We start from the raw sequence: 15383 nt of genomic DNA, 5'->3' as shown, positions 1-15383 counted from the left end.
TGAGGGAAGGCTGGGAAAAATTCCTGTGGACTGGTACAGTTTTAGTTCTTATTTACAAGTCTGCTTCATTTACATTTCCAAAATGCTAATCCTGCTGTTCCTTCAATGGAAAAATGAGCACTTTCAGGTGTAAATCAGCTGCCTCTCTCTCTGTTACCTTTCCACACTCTTCCCCAGCTAATCTCAATTTACACTCTCCTGTCTAGCCAAATTAACTTCTAACTGTACTTCACTTGTGACTCTCCCACCTCTGATTCACTGTGCATAAATTTCCCCTGCATGGAACTTCTCTTTCTACAAATCCACCAAACCACACCCCTCTCCACCTTCAAAGTTTCTTGAAAGGCCTCCTCCCCCAGGAGGAGCTCTTGGATCTATCTCCCTTCTTCTTGGTCACACCACTTCATCAGCCACCTCAGCACTCGTATGTACAGCTGTTTACTTATTTGATGCTTATTTAGTTTTTAAAATGATCTATTCTCTTACTTTTTTACCTATGGTCCAGTTGACAATTACTGTCCCCCTTAGATTGTAAATTCTTACAGGTCAGGGGTTTGTCTTTTTATTCTAGTGTATGTTCTAATAAATGTAGTGTGATGACCCCACTAGGAACTCATAAATCCAACTGATGAGGAGGGGAATGATAATGATTATGACAGTAATAGTGAGGACAGCTATTGTGATTCTCTAGGAGTGTCCAGATACAAGCTTAGGTTTGAAGAATCCAGGAGTAGTAGAGAGAGAGCTTTGCTCACCTCAGGACACATTGTCTGCTTCCCCTAATTTTTCAGAATAGAATTAAAGAGCTGGAAGGGTCCTCAAGTTCATCAGTCAATCAATCCATCAATCCATCAGGCATTTATTGAACAGTTATCTTGAGCAGAACACCAAACTAAGCTCTTTTGGGGAGTACAACAGAATTTGTTGACATGATCTCTGCCTTTAAGGAATTTACAATCTACTAGGGGAGACAGATAGTTAAATACATTACAGATAACAAGTAGTTGTGCAGTATAAATATATTTGCATAAATGCTAAAGGTGTTATGAGAACTAAAGTGCTTAGTGACAGAAAGGATTGAATTGGTTGGGGATATAAAGTGGGGAGATTAGAGTTTAATCAGGGAAGGCCTCCTGCAGGAGATGCGATTTCAGAAAGGCTTTGAAGATGGGGAAAGTTGTTTTCTGTTAGATATCAAAGGGGAGGGAGTTCAAGGAAGAGAACTGGGTGAAAGCAAGAGGGCAGCAGCAAAAGAGAGAAGAAGGCACAGTGAGGAGGTTAGTTTGAGAGGAACTAAGTGTATCAGCTGGAGTGAGTGGGAGAAGAGAGTGGACAAATACTAGGGAGAGAGCTGATAGAGTGCTTTAAAGCCAATGGTCAGGGATTCTGCTTGATGGAAAGAAGAGTAAGAAACCACTGGAGGATTTTGTGGAGTGGGGAGACATGCCAGAATAAATTTTAGAAAAATGATCCACACACCAGAAATAAGTATAAACTGGAAAGGGAAGACTCGAGGCAGGGAGATCAGCAAGGAGGCTGATATAGTATTAAACCTGAATAATAAAAGTGCTTGGAGCAGCACTGTGGTGGTGGAGAGAAAGGGGTGGATTCTGGAAGTGTTGTGAAGAAAACAATTTAGTGTCAGACTGAAAATGTGGATTGAAAGGATAATTTCAAAATTAAGGCCCTGAGAGAAAGTGAAAATGGTGTTATTTCTGTGATGGGAAAATGAGCAAGAGGAGAAGGTTTGGGAGGGAAAGTGAAGCTTCAGGTTTGAACATAGCATGAAGAGATGTTCTAGAGGCAGGAGATGTGAGAAGGAGGAAGGTCAGGGCTATCAAGGTAGGTTTAGAAGAAATTCATGTAGTGGTGGTATTTGAAACAGTGGGAGCACATGAGCTCCCCAAAGGAGTGAGTGAAAATTAAGGTCTGATTTCAGAAAGACTTTGAAGATGGGGAGAATGGGACCTAATACAGGGACTTGAGGGTCATCTGCAGTTGGGGTTGGGAGGCAGAAGTTGGGAGGTAAGAGAAAGAGACTAAGAATGATCGGCCAGGGAGGTAAGAGGAGACATAAGGAAACTTGGTTGTGGGTGCTTTTGATCGCAGCGAAGGAGGGTTCATGAGAGAAAGAGTAGTTAAAGATGGTGGTTTAGGAGGGAACATAAGTAGAACTAAGTGCTTTTAGAAGGTGCAAAGGGGAATTTGAGGAAGGAACTTGGGAGGAGAGATGCTAGGTGATGAAAATAAAAAGAGCAGACTTAAAGGATAGGGACCAGAGCAGCTAAAAAACAGACTGCTCTCCATCTTCAATCATTTTCTTTCCTCCTTCCTGTTGCCTTTAGTCCAGTCCTCCTTCCAGATGGTGGCAGTTAAGTTTTGGCACCTCACATTTATTAGTGACAGCCTTTTTTTCCTTTTCTCAATGGGACCTTTGCCTGATTGACTTTCAAACTGGACCCTGCTTAGTTTCTCTTTGTCCCTAATAATTGTGATGTTTGTTAAGCACTTACTCTCCCGCTAGATTGTAAGTTTATTGTAGACAGGGAGCATGTCTACCAACTCTATTATATTGTAGTCTCCAAGTGCTTAGCAGAGTTCTCTGCACACAGTTAGCACTCAATAAATACCACTGACTGATTGATTAATTACTACATATAAAGCTCTGTTCTCAGCACTAAAGTAGATATAAAGTTAATTATGTTGAACAAAGTCTCTGTCCCACATGGAGCTCACAGTCTGAGTAGGAGGTAGAACAGATATTGAATCACAATTTTATGATTGCTTCTTCTGCTGAAATTATCCAAGGTGCTTCAGACAAGACAGTGAGAGATGAATGATACAAAAGTTTGGCTATAGGAATGAAGGGAAGGGAAGGGTGCCAAAGCCAGCCAAGAAAGATGATTCAGGTCAAGGCTAACACTACTGAGGAAAAGACCAAAGGATATGGTTTTCTGTGTCTCTAGCAGATTAGTTTATATAATAAATATCTTGCATTTGTAGAGCTCTTTTCATTTTCAAAGGATTTTCAAGCCAATTATCCTATCAGTTAATAAATTAATCACTAGCATTTATTGAGCACTTATTGTGTACAGAGCATTGTACTAAGCATTTGGGAGAATAACAATACAATGGAGTCAGTGGACATGATCCTGCCCTCTAACAGCTTATACTCTAATAAGCTGTTGTTTTAGCCTCCCTGGGGTATTATTAGCCTGTATTTATCAAGACAGAATCTGAGTCCCAGAGAGGTAAGTAACTCTTCCACTGTCACTCAGTAAGCCAATGACTAGTACCCAGATCCCCCAGTTCCCATCCTAGTGCTCTTTCCACTAGACAGATATAACCACTCTGACCCATCATTGATCGTGTGAGCTTCTAATCCAGAAAAAAAGAGGCAGCTAACAAGAGAACAAACCTGTTCTGTCCCCTTAGGAGTTTAAGGAACTTTTTAAGGAGTTTAAGGAACTTTTTAAAGAGTTTAAGGAGGAAAGGACCTGGCACATTAAACTGTAGGCTCCTTGAGGTTAGGGCAATATCTTGTTTTCCTGGACTCCACGTGGCTGTGAGTTAACACTCATTTACTGCCCTAAAGAATTGTTCTTCACTTATGAACTTCTTCACTTATTTTGCTGCCTTTGGTTTTATGTGTTTCAGTGAATGTCCTTAACTTTGTTCTTTGTGCCTGAGGAGAAGTTATTGCACAGGATGAAATTTCATTAATTGGAAAATAAAAAAGTAACTAGGAAGCCCACATTTTTCGAGACTTTTCTTCCTGGTTGAGAAGCACCATGACCTGCTGCTGTTGCAGGGATGAGGAGCCAGCCCCATTTGGTACAGACACCATATCGCTGCTTTAACCCTGACTGATTTGCTTCCAGTTCTGGCATTCAGAAAAGGCAGGACTGACAGTTCTGCCTCTCTAAAGAATGTGAGAAGGGCCTAGATCCTCGTATTTGGTGCCCACACCTCCTCTTCCTCTTTTTCCTCACTCCTGTATACTCTAGAGACTCGAAGTTGAGTAATCTTGTTTTGAATAGCCCTGTAGCTCCTGGTTCAAGCCCATGGGCAGGAGACCTCTTATACTCCAAATCTCTCTACCTAAGAAGTGAGGTAAGGCCCGTCTAGGTGTAGGGCAGGGTATAGTTCTCCCAATTCCGGGCCTTGGCCTGAATTGGTCCTGGGTCTCAATTTTAAGGCCATGGAGCACTAGAGCCAACACATGTTCAGTACATATATAGTACATACCCTTTGAGAATGTGTACCTTTCTCACATGGCATGTGCTTAGTGCAGGAAAGCCACCCTTAATGGTCTATGATAAAACAAAGCCATATTACCAGGGTGAAGCAGCTGCCCCTTTTTTGCTTTCCACTTTATCAGTCAATTGTATTTATTGAGTGTTTAAATTGTATTTATTGCATTTATTTATTGTATTTATTGAACTCTGTTTAGTACAGACCGCTGAACTAAGCACTTGCGAGAATATAACAATATAGCAGTCACATTCCCTGCCCACAATGAGTTAGTTTACCATCTTGATGGGGAGACAGACATTAAATATAAACAAATAATGCTATGCTGAGGGGCCTTTGTTGCCTTGGGTGAGGCATGCTTACCTCCTAGACCTTAATGGCTCTCTGAAAACATCACCCAGAAGCCTTGGATGGCATCGCAACGAACCTCTCATATTTCTTAGATGCTCCTCAACAGGCATATTTGAGAAGACACAGACATGGAGAGGTAAAATCTTTTCAGTAGGTCCTTCATACCTGTGGGGACTTCCAAATTCATGAGAAACATACAGAGCTCTAGAGTTTTGAGGTACTCCTGGAGAAGGCTCTTGCGCTATCAACTGTGCCTTCTAGACAATCCAAGAGGCACTTGGAAAGCCAAGCCTCAAAGAGAGTCAGCAAAATGAGATCATCCCCTGAAGGAGGAGGTTGGAAATGTCTGAGAAGCAAGCAATGGGCTCTACCCACTTTCTGTGGGTATCCTGGGAGAGAGCTATAGGAATAAAGGGGTTGCCATAGTAACTATGGGCTGAACCTCATTAGTTAGGTAATTAGTCTAAAAATGGTGTAACACTTCTGGGGACTCCAGAGAGTGTGTGAGGATGCTACATCCCCACTTCTCATTTATCTTTCTTCCCGGCACTGATTCTTTGAATGGAATACATATCCTTGGCACCTCTGCCTGACCCGTGGTTGGCTGATCTGTTTGCTCACCCTAAGGGTACAGAATATTGCATTTCCCCTAATCAAGGTGCAGGGGAGAGTGATGACAGAGAGCCCCATGCAGGCACAATGAAGAGAAATGCAAGTTGAAAGGATAGTTAGACTTAAAGGATAGTCCCCTAACCCAGAAACGACACTTTAAATCACAGGACTTTCAATAACTCATACTGTATCTCCATGGAAATGGGCACCATATGGAGTTAATTAGTAGAACAACAAAACAATCAATTAATTCCTTAATTAGTTTTACTAAGAAATGATAACAAACACCAACACAAACAATTTATTTCAACTATTGCCTGAACCACAGTGATAGTTTAATGGCCTTCCAAAGCCTCCCCAGCACTGGGCATTGCAAGTTGAGATTTATTCCTGAGATATTGAAGGCGGGTTTGGCCTCCGTCCAGTAGGAGCGGTTTATCTTTATGATCAATTATTTACAATATCAGAACACAACAGAGGAGTTGGCTGGGAGCTTTCTTGGAGAAAAAAATGCAATCCCTCAAATCATAGGGAAGCAGTAGGTCAGGAAATGAACAGGAAGAAATGTGTAAAGGAAAACAGTTCAAGGGACTAAGCTAAATGATTTTTTTATACATTACTCGGGCTTGTATGGATCAGGCCAACATGACCAAACCCTAGTTTTTCAGCTTCAAAACAGTAATTTAAATGGAGTCCCTGGGATGGTACCCATCAGGTGAGATGGAAAATTTGATTTCTTTTCCTGAAGGGGAAAAACAGGGATCCAGAGGAGAAATGGCATGGTTGGGGGGAGCTTCTATTCTTTCTTTAGGATTCCCACCTACTAGACTATTGTGGGGATAAGGAAGGCCTTCGGTGAAATGCCTTCAGATTCTAAAGGGGTTCAGGTGGATTTAATCTCTAGATTGTAACCTCACTCTAGATTGTAAAAATGGATCTGGTCAGGAAATATATCTACTGATTGTGTTATACTGAACTCTCCCAAACACTTAGTACAGTACTCTGCAAATAGTAAATGCTCAATAAATACCACTGATTGACTGATTGCTTGGTTGATCACTAGCTCTAGTGGCTGAAGAATCTAAGAACGGATGGTCATACACAGTGGTATTATTGGGTCAGATCAATCATCCATTCAGCCCAGAAGTCTGTCTCTGGCAGTGGTGACAGGATGCTGGGAGAGACCATGTGCTGGTTGTCCTCTTGGACTCCTACTACTACTAATGACATTTGTTAGTACTTATTATATTCCAACTGTTGTCCTAAATTCTGGGGAAGATACAACAAATCGGGTTGGGTACAATCCCTGTCCCACATGAGGCTCGCAATCTTAATGTCCATTTTACAGATTAACTGAGGCCCAGAGAAGTGAAGTGGCTTGCCTAAGGTCACACAGCATATAAGTGGCAGAGTTGAGATTAGAACCTAGGTCCTCCTGACTCCCAGGCCATGTTCTATCAACTAGGCCATGCTGCTTCTCTTATCTAGACACTCATTTAGATTATTTTGGATCTAGTGTTTCAGAGCAGCTAAAGTTTCAACTTTTCCCAATACTTTCCTAACCCTCTTCTGATAACTCTTCTTTTGAATCTCTTGTCTCTGAATCTACCCAACCCATTTTAGAACCTCTGTTTGGGGCCTGCATAACTTCCTGTGGGAGAAATGATTGCCAAATTTCCACCCCCTTTTATTAGTGGTATTTGTTAAACACTATGTGCCAAGCACTGTACTTGTTGAAAGATACATACAAGATAATCAAGTTCCACATGGAGCTCACAATCTAGGAGGAAGAACAGGTAATAAATTCCTTATTGCAAGTGAGGGAACTGAGGCATAGAGAAGTTAAATGACTTGCCCAAGGTCACACAGATGACAAGTGCTGGACTTGGAATTAGAAACCCAGGTCATCTTACTCCCAGGTTCAAGTGCTTTCCACTGGTCCACACTGCTTCCCTTTAGATTCCTTCCAGTCACTGGGTAAAATATTTGGGGCAAAGGAAGGGAGCCAGGCCCTTATGGGAAATAATGGAGCTACTTCTGGAGATACAAGTGGGGCCCATTCCGCTAGAGTAGAACTAGTATTAAAGTTTTCTTTGAGTATTTCCTTTAATGCAGAGCATTCTAATAATAATTATGGCATTTGTTAAGCGCTTACTATGTGCTGGGCGCTATAGTAAGCACTGGGGTAGATACAAGCAAATCTGGTTGGACGCAGTCGCTGTTCCACATGGGGCTCACAGTCTCAATCCCCATTTTACAGATGAGGGTACTGAGGCCTAGAGAAGGAAAGTGATTTGCTCAAGGTTACCCAGCAGACAAGTGGTGGAGCTAGAATTAAAACCCATAACCTTCTGACTCCCAAGACCCATGCTCTATCCACTATGCCTTGCTGCTTCTACCCAGAAGACTACTCTCTCCTGGGTGCTATTAGGTGGAGAGTGCTGTATTAGCAGTTTGGGACTATCAGAAATGAACATAGATCACAGGATAAGGAATTTAGATTGACCAGCTACTCTTTTGGTGGTTGGCCCAACTCCAGTGATTGCCCATCCACCTCCATATCAAATAAAAACTCACTACCATTGGTTTTAATGCACTCTATCACCTTGCCTCCTCCCACCTGACCTCGTTTCTCTCTTTATACAACCCAGTCTGCACATATTGCTTCTCTAGTGCTAACCTTCTCGCTGTGCCTTGATCTTGCCTGTCCCACCGCTGACCCCAGCCCGTGTCCTACATCTTGGCTGGAACACCCTCCCTCCTCAAATCTGACAGACAATTACTCTCTCCCTTTCAAAGTTTTATTGAAGGCACCTCTCCTCCAAGAGGCCTTCACAGACTAAGCCCCACTATTCCTCATCTCCCACTCCCTTCTGCATCACCCTGACTAGCTCTCCTTGCTCTTCCTCCCTCTCAACCCTACAGCACCTATGTACATATCGGTAATTTTATTTATTTGAATTAACGTCTGTCTCCCCTTCTCTAGAGTGTAAGCTTGTTGTGGGCAGGGAATGTCAGTGTTTATTGTCATGTTGTACTTTCCCAAGTGCTTGGTACAGTGCTCTGCACACAGTAAGCACTCAATAAATATGATTGAATGAATGAATACTGGCAAAAGGCAGCCCTGACATCCACAGAGCTGTGGGGACTCTAATAGCGAAACCCCAGATGACTCTACCTCATTTGGGACCAATGACATGCACTACTAATCCAAGGGCCTGAGCCAAACCGAAGGAATGTTTTACTCTGCTTCAGACTCCACTCTTACTGGAGGCAAATCCAATGAATTTGCACCCCATTGGTGGGGAGGCTTGGTCATCCTCACTAAACTCTCCAGCTCTTCCTTTCAGCTGTATAGGGGCTTCTGTTCAAGAGTGGGTGGGTATATTTACCGAATGGGGTGAACTTCTATTGGGTTGTTAAAATTGTTAGGACTTTTTGAGATCGATGAGCTGAGAAAGGCTAGATAAAGCTTAGATTCCCTTATTGTAATTACTGTACTCTCCAGGTTGGCCCAGATCAGGGAAGCTGGAGGGAATACATTATCTAAGATAGTGCCATTCTGGAAAGTTTAATATCTTCTGACAGAGCCCTTGGAGGATATACTACGAATGCCACAAACAATGTGAAAAATCAAAATTAGCTTCTTTGCTGTTTTCAGCAGCTGTGATTAATCACTTGGTAACAAGACAGTCAAAGCAAAACTATTTATCTGTGTTTGATCAGGCAGATTACGGGATATAACATTTTAATAAATTTGTTGTGACTATAGATATATGATAACATGATGAATAGTTTGGTCTGCAATAGATGTTTTAGTTTCAATAAAGTTATTTTTAGGATATATTTACATGATGAAATAACCTATTATTTACCCAGCTGCATTTTTATGAACTAATTCTTCTTTTCTTACGGTCTTGGAATGGTGATTCATTATAACCCAGTACCTCAATTTTTCTTTCCCTATAAATAGTTGCTTGTTTATTATTTTCAAGAGTATGTCTCCCTTCAGATCCATCTACCATGTTGGCTTTGCTCTACAGCAAGCTACCTCCAAGAAGATCTAGAATTCAGGAGAGAAGAATAATGTTCATCAGAGCAGCATTCTTTCCTCAGATTAAGAACATCCTCTGATGGGATGAGATCACGCACGGTGCTTTTCAGGAAAAGCTGAAGGAGTCTTAGTGGTTAAACCCTGGACTTACATCTCAGATGTCAGAAGATAGCTGAGGAGTGATGTTATCATCATCATCATCATCATCATCATCATCAACGGAAAGTATTCATTGAGGTCTCCTCTTCCTTTTGGGACCCAGTCAAGGCAACAACCTGTATCTTTTTAGAGCAAGGAGGGGAGGTAATAATAATTAAAAATAATGGTATTTGTTAAGTGCTATGTGCCTAGAACTGTTCTAAGCTCTGGAGTAGATACAAGGTAATCAGGTTGTCCCACTTGGGGATCACAGTCTTAATCCCCATTTTACAGATGAGGTAACTGAGGCACAGAGAAGTTAAGTGGCTTGCCCAAGAGCACACAAGAGACAAGAGGCAGAGCAAGGGTTAGAAACCACATCCTCTGATTCCCAAGCCCATGCTCTTTCCTCTAAGCCATATTGCTCTCTGCTGCTTAAATCTGCACCCTCCCATGACTCCAGTGCTCACCAGCACCAATCACCTGTATACATTGTATCCCTCCCCCTTCCTCCCTTCACGCCCCCCCCCCTCAGCTAAGCCCCCTTTCTCTCTGCTCCTCCCCCTCTCCATTCCCCTCCACACTCATTTGTATATATTTTTATTACCGTATTTATTTTGTTAATGAAGTGTACATCCCCTTGATTCTATTTACTGTGATTATGTTGTCTTGTTTTTGTCCGTCTGTCTCCCCTGATTAGACTGTAAGCCCGTCATTGGGTAGGGATTGTCTTTACCTGTTGCCAAATTGTACATTCCAAGCGCTTAGTACAGTTTTCTGCACATAGTAAGCTCTCAATAAATACTATTGAATGAATACATTGTATTTTGTGTGTGTGTGTGTAGGAAAATCCCAGGGCAGGGCACAGAGAAGCTGGTGAGTTCACATTGGAGAACACACTGGGAACCTATATTTGTTTTCCTCTTGCTTTACTTCATGGGTAAGCAACATGCTTAATAGTCCTATGTGGAGCTTAGGTTGCTGCCAAAAATGTAGAGTGAGAAGGAGACTTTTTTTTTCCTCTGAAGAAATCCACTGGAGGCTTCCCATTATGACACTAGTTCATACTGATGGAGTTCTCCTGGGCCTCAGTGGAGAAAATTAGATCTTTTTAGGGCATAAGAGGACCTGGATAAGGGAGAAGGTTACCAGTTTATAGGAAGAGGTTTTGCAAGTGGAATTCTTTAGGTGCTGTTGCTCAAATATCAAAGCTGTTTTTGGCCAGTTCTGTGCTGAAACAAAAAGGCTATTTCTGTCCTACTAGTATATTAGGTAGAAGCAAAATTGTCTCACTTGACCTGTTGTTCATCTGAAACAAATTAATCAGAAATTATGATTTATAACCTTTAGAGTCTGTGAGCAGAGGATGTGAGATTCACTTGTACTGGGGACATGCTACTGTAAAGCAGAGCAGAGAGGGAGGGAGAAAAAACTTTCTGGCCAACCAGTGACAAATGCTCTGGAAGCAGTCTGGCTGGCTGGATTCTAGGTGAACCCTTTGCCTCTGCTGTGTAAAGCTGAAAGTTATGGATTGGTGGCAGAGATTTAAGAACTTAAGAATTGAGGGTTTTCTAGGGAATCCCTAAAAATCATATCTTAGGCTCTGGGGAAAACATGAGGCATTAAAGCTTTCTTTCAAGTAGCTCCAGGAGCTATTTTGGCTAGGAAAAAGGCTGGAAGGATCTCTTTAAGTTGCCCCAGTTTTCAAGTGATAATTACAATGATCTACCGACAGTATACATATTGCTATCATTTACACCTATGAACCCTATGTGGAACAAGAACTGCATCCTACCTGAAAATTTTTATCTACCTCAGAACTTAAAGCAATGCTTGAGATATATTAAGCATTTAACAAATAGCATTAGTTATTTTAATTATTTTATTGTTATTATTACAGTTCTGAAGGTGAGAGTTTCTAAGTGTGCAGGCATGGCTGATATACCCAAAGTGTGAGTGACAATCACTTCCACACGAGGAACAGGTAATGGATACCCCTTGATGTACTTGCTTTCATTCCTCACATTGTCTGAGGCTGTTTCATTCTCTTCCTCTAGATGACACGATCATTCTGAACCCTCTGCTCCAGTATGCTCATCTTCTCTCTGCTGTAGACCAAGCTGATCTGACTAACTGCAGCTGTCTTTCCAACTTCACTGCTATTCCACTTCGGTTGAGGTTTGGCTCCATTGTGTCTTTGTAATGTTTCTTCTGTCTCACTTTTTTATGATTTCCCATTTCTTCATTTTGGTTGGGTATCCCCCTCTCAGGTTCCATTAGGCAAAGGTGTGCTGTGATGCTGGTGGTTTGCCTGGGTTTGTAATCCTGTCCTCCTTAATTAGAGTTAAGATCTGCTTTTAGATGGTACTGGTTCGGTTATATGGTAGGTGCTCAAATAAGGACTTCTATTTGTGATAATGATGATCTCATTTAAAAGAAGGAGGAAACAATTATGATATATAGGAAGCATCTTGGCCTAGAGGATAGAGCATGGGCCTGAGAGTCATGGGTTCTAATCCCAGTGTCTGCTGTGTGGCCTTTGGCAAGTCACTTCACTTCTCTATATGCATGTTTTTCTAACTTTCTACCAAAAAGAAAGGACCCTCCCATCCATCCTACAGAGGGTTAAGGGAGGTGAGATTAACACATTTGGTTTTGAGCAAACCAAGATTTACCTCATCTGCTAAATGGGGTTAAGACTATGAATCCCATGTGGGACAGGGACTGTGTCCAACCTGATTTGCTTGTATCCACCCCAGCACTTAGTACAGTGCCTGTCATATACTAAGTGCTTAACAAATACCATTATTATTATTATTATTCTATATGTATTATTATTATATTGGATTAAGAGCCCTGATAATGACTCCAGAATTACATACATTAAAATCTGCCATTTCAAATGTGTTGGCTAGTACACAGGGAATTAAGGACTACTTTACTTTCTACTTTAAGAACATTCATTCATTCATTCAATAGTATTTATTGAGCGCTTACTATGTGCAGAGCACTGTACTAAGCGCTTGGGATGAACAAGTCGGCAACAGATAGAGACAGCCCCTGCCCTTTGATGGGCTTACAGTCTAATCGGGGGAGATGGACAGACAAGAACAATGGCAATAAATAGAGTCAAGGGGAAACAGGAGAACAGGAAAGTCCAACAGCATAAGTTTTCCTACTGCAAGGTTTCACAAGACTGCAACATTCATGCTATGGGAGAACTGGATACGTTGAGAATCCTTTGGAACAAATGAAGAAAAAAATCCATCTAGTCATTCTAATGGTTTGTCTGGTCAGGTGTTCTGTTTCCTGTAGTGATGCCAAAGGATGCCCTGAGGAACCATGTAATGGTTGCTCTTCTTGGCATCTGACCTCAAAATTGGGAATAATCTTCCTTGAATTTCCCCTCTAGTAATCCATCATGGATTTATCATCCTTGTATCTTTTTAAAGTCTTCTAAAGTTCTCTTAACTTACCTAGCTTTCTCTCTAATAACCCTTTGTGGATCAATCCATCAATGGTATTTATTGAGTGCTTACTATGTGCAGAGTACTGTACTACCTAGTAGTACAGTACTAACTGCTTGGGAAAATACAATACAAAAGAATCAGGAGGTGTATTCCTTGCCTATAACAAGCTCATTAGTGGGGTTTTTTTCCACATTCTTTTTTGAACTATTTGATAGGTTAGACTGTGGAATTTTCCTCCAGAAAGAACTTTAAAGAATAATAGAGTCTATCTTATCATCATCATCATCATGAAGTAATATGATTGTGTTTGGAGGCAGGGGGTTAGACTAGATGGCCTCTTGGGGCCTCTTCCATGTTAAGGATTCTGTAAAGTGTAAAAAAATACCCAGAAGGTATTGAAACCATCCTCTGTTTACTGACAACCTAGGGTGGAATGAAACATAGGGAACTCATTATCCTGGCTTCTTTCCTGATAAAAACCTCAATCACTTATTTCAGCCTCTCAGAATAGATTATTTCTGTTAGATTGGAAAAACACTCGGCAGAAAATGTAGTCTTTCCAGATAGAAAGGACCATCCCTTCCAGCCTACAAAGGGTTAAGGGAGGTGAGATTAACACATTTGGTCTTGAGCAAACCAAGATTTATAAGCTCTTTCTGCCTGAACTGTGGTGATAAATATGTTGGGGACTGCATTATTAGCGAGACAATTGCAGTGTCATGGAACAACTTACTATGGTGCCAAATTCATGAGCCCCTGGAAATGGTCTATATTAAGCCACTTAACACAGGTCATTCTGATCAGGTTTAGTCATTTAAATTCTGGCACAAAATGCACCTGGCAGCTGATGTTCAGCACCTTTAAGTCCCAGATTGTCATCTAGGGGAGGGCTCACAGAACTTCATATAAATTCTCTATCTGAAGATTGGCTTTCCCCGTTCTTCATGGATTCAGTGACTCAAAAAGGTATACACAGGTCCAAGGGATTGGGTGGGTGGGCCACTGTTCAGTGAATTTAGGTTGAAAAACCAATCTAGAGAATTCAGCACAAAATATGCACTGGGGATTTAGCTACTACTCCCTTCCTTCTCAGCAGGAATTGTACCTTAGTGGTAGGTACTTTAGGGTCCACTTCTTTGCCTGATTTGATCTAACTAGGAGCATAAAGAAAAATTCACAAGCAATTGCCAACTCAGTATTGAGAAGCAGCTTAGATTAGTGGATAGTGCACGGGCCTCGGAGTCAGTAGGTCATGGGTTCTAATCCTGATTCTGCCACATGTCTTTTGTGAGACCTTGGAAAATCTCTTAACTTCTCTGGGCCTCAGTTAACTCATCTGTGAAATGGGGATAAAGAGTGTGAGCCCCATGTGGAACAGGAACTGTGTCCAACCTGCTTAACTTGTATCTGCCCCAGCACTTAGAACAGTGCTTTGCACATAGTAAGCACTTAACATGTACCATAATTATTATTACTATTATGAGCCAGCTAGATCTAGGACAAAATTTAGAAGCAGCATGGGTTAGTGGAAAGAGCCCGGGCTTGGGAGTCAGAGGTCATGGGTTCTAATCCTGGCTCAGTCACTTGTCAGCTGTGTGACCTTGGGCAAGTCACTTAACTTCTCTGTGCTTCAGTTACCTCATCTGTAAAATGGGGATGAAGACTGTGAGCCCCAGTGGGACAACCGGATTGCTCTGTATCTACCCCAGCACTTAGGACAGTGCTCAGCACATAGTAAATGCTTAACAAATACCAATATTATTATTATTATTATGAAACTTGACTGAGACCAAATATCTGAATGTGTCAAATTTCCTAAAGCTCAGAATATCTTATAAAAGCAGAGTATGCCTCAGAATCCACAGCTTCTTTCAAATGGCTGAAATAAGCAATCAGAAATATAGAGATACCCTAAGGAGGATGAAACTGAAGAAAGGAGAGATTTTCACTCTGTGACAATGGCAGAATGATGCAGTCTAGATGTCATTGGACACCATCTTCCAGGCCCTCATCTTATGTATTTTAACTTCCCAAACCTTACCTTCACTCCAGGAAGGCTAACCTCAAACCTACCTTCACACATGTGCTACCTTCCTATCAATCAATCAGCCAATGGTATTTATAAAGTGCTTACAGTGTGTAGAGCACTATACTAAGCACCTAGGAAAGTACAATACAATAGAGTTGATCGGCATGATCCCTGGTCACAACGATCTTACAGTCTAGAGGGGAAAACAGATATTAAAATGAATTAGAGACACTGGAAATTGGAGAGCAAGGATAGGTCCATAAGTGCTCTGGGATTGTGGTGAATATCAAGTGCTTGAGAGACGTGGGTGACCGAGAAGAGAGGGCGAATAGGGAAGATGTGGTTCTAATCAGGTAAGGTCACTTGGAGAAGATGTGATTTTAGAAGGGCTTAGAAACTGGAGAAAGTGATGGACTGATGAGTATTAAGGGAAGTGCAAGCCCAAGGGAGGACCTGAGCATGGGATTTGTGGCAG

The 15383-nt window shown here is 41.6% G+C and overlaps 1 long non-coding RNA gene across 1 annotated transcript; it reads left to right on the top strand.

Annotated features, from left to right (window-relative positions):
- The first annotated feature begins 354 nt into the window (after nucleotides 1-354).
- LOC114811105 lies at nucleotides 355-11573 on the top strand. The gene is made up of 4 exons (XR_003758811.2): nucleotides 355-424; nucleotides 9334-9574; nucleotides 11310-11317; nucleotides 11467-11573. It is a non-coding gene; the product is annotated as an uncharacterized LOC114811105 (long non-coding RNA).
- Nucleotides 11574-15383: the final 3810 nt, after the last annotated feature.

Source organism: Ornithorhynchus anatinus, chromosome 4 (assembly GCF_004115215.2).
Source record: "Ornithorhynchus anatinus isolate Pmale09 chromosome 4, mOrnAna1.pri.v4, whole genome shotgun sequence".
NCBI classification, from domain to species: domain Eukaryota; kingdom Metazoa; phylum Chordata; class Mammalia; order Monotremata; family Ornithorhynchidae; genus Ornithorhynchus; species Ornithorhynchus anatinus.
The sequence above is the reverse complement of the archived record's forward strand: the minus strand, read 5'-3'. Positions and strand labels throughout refer to the sequence as shown.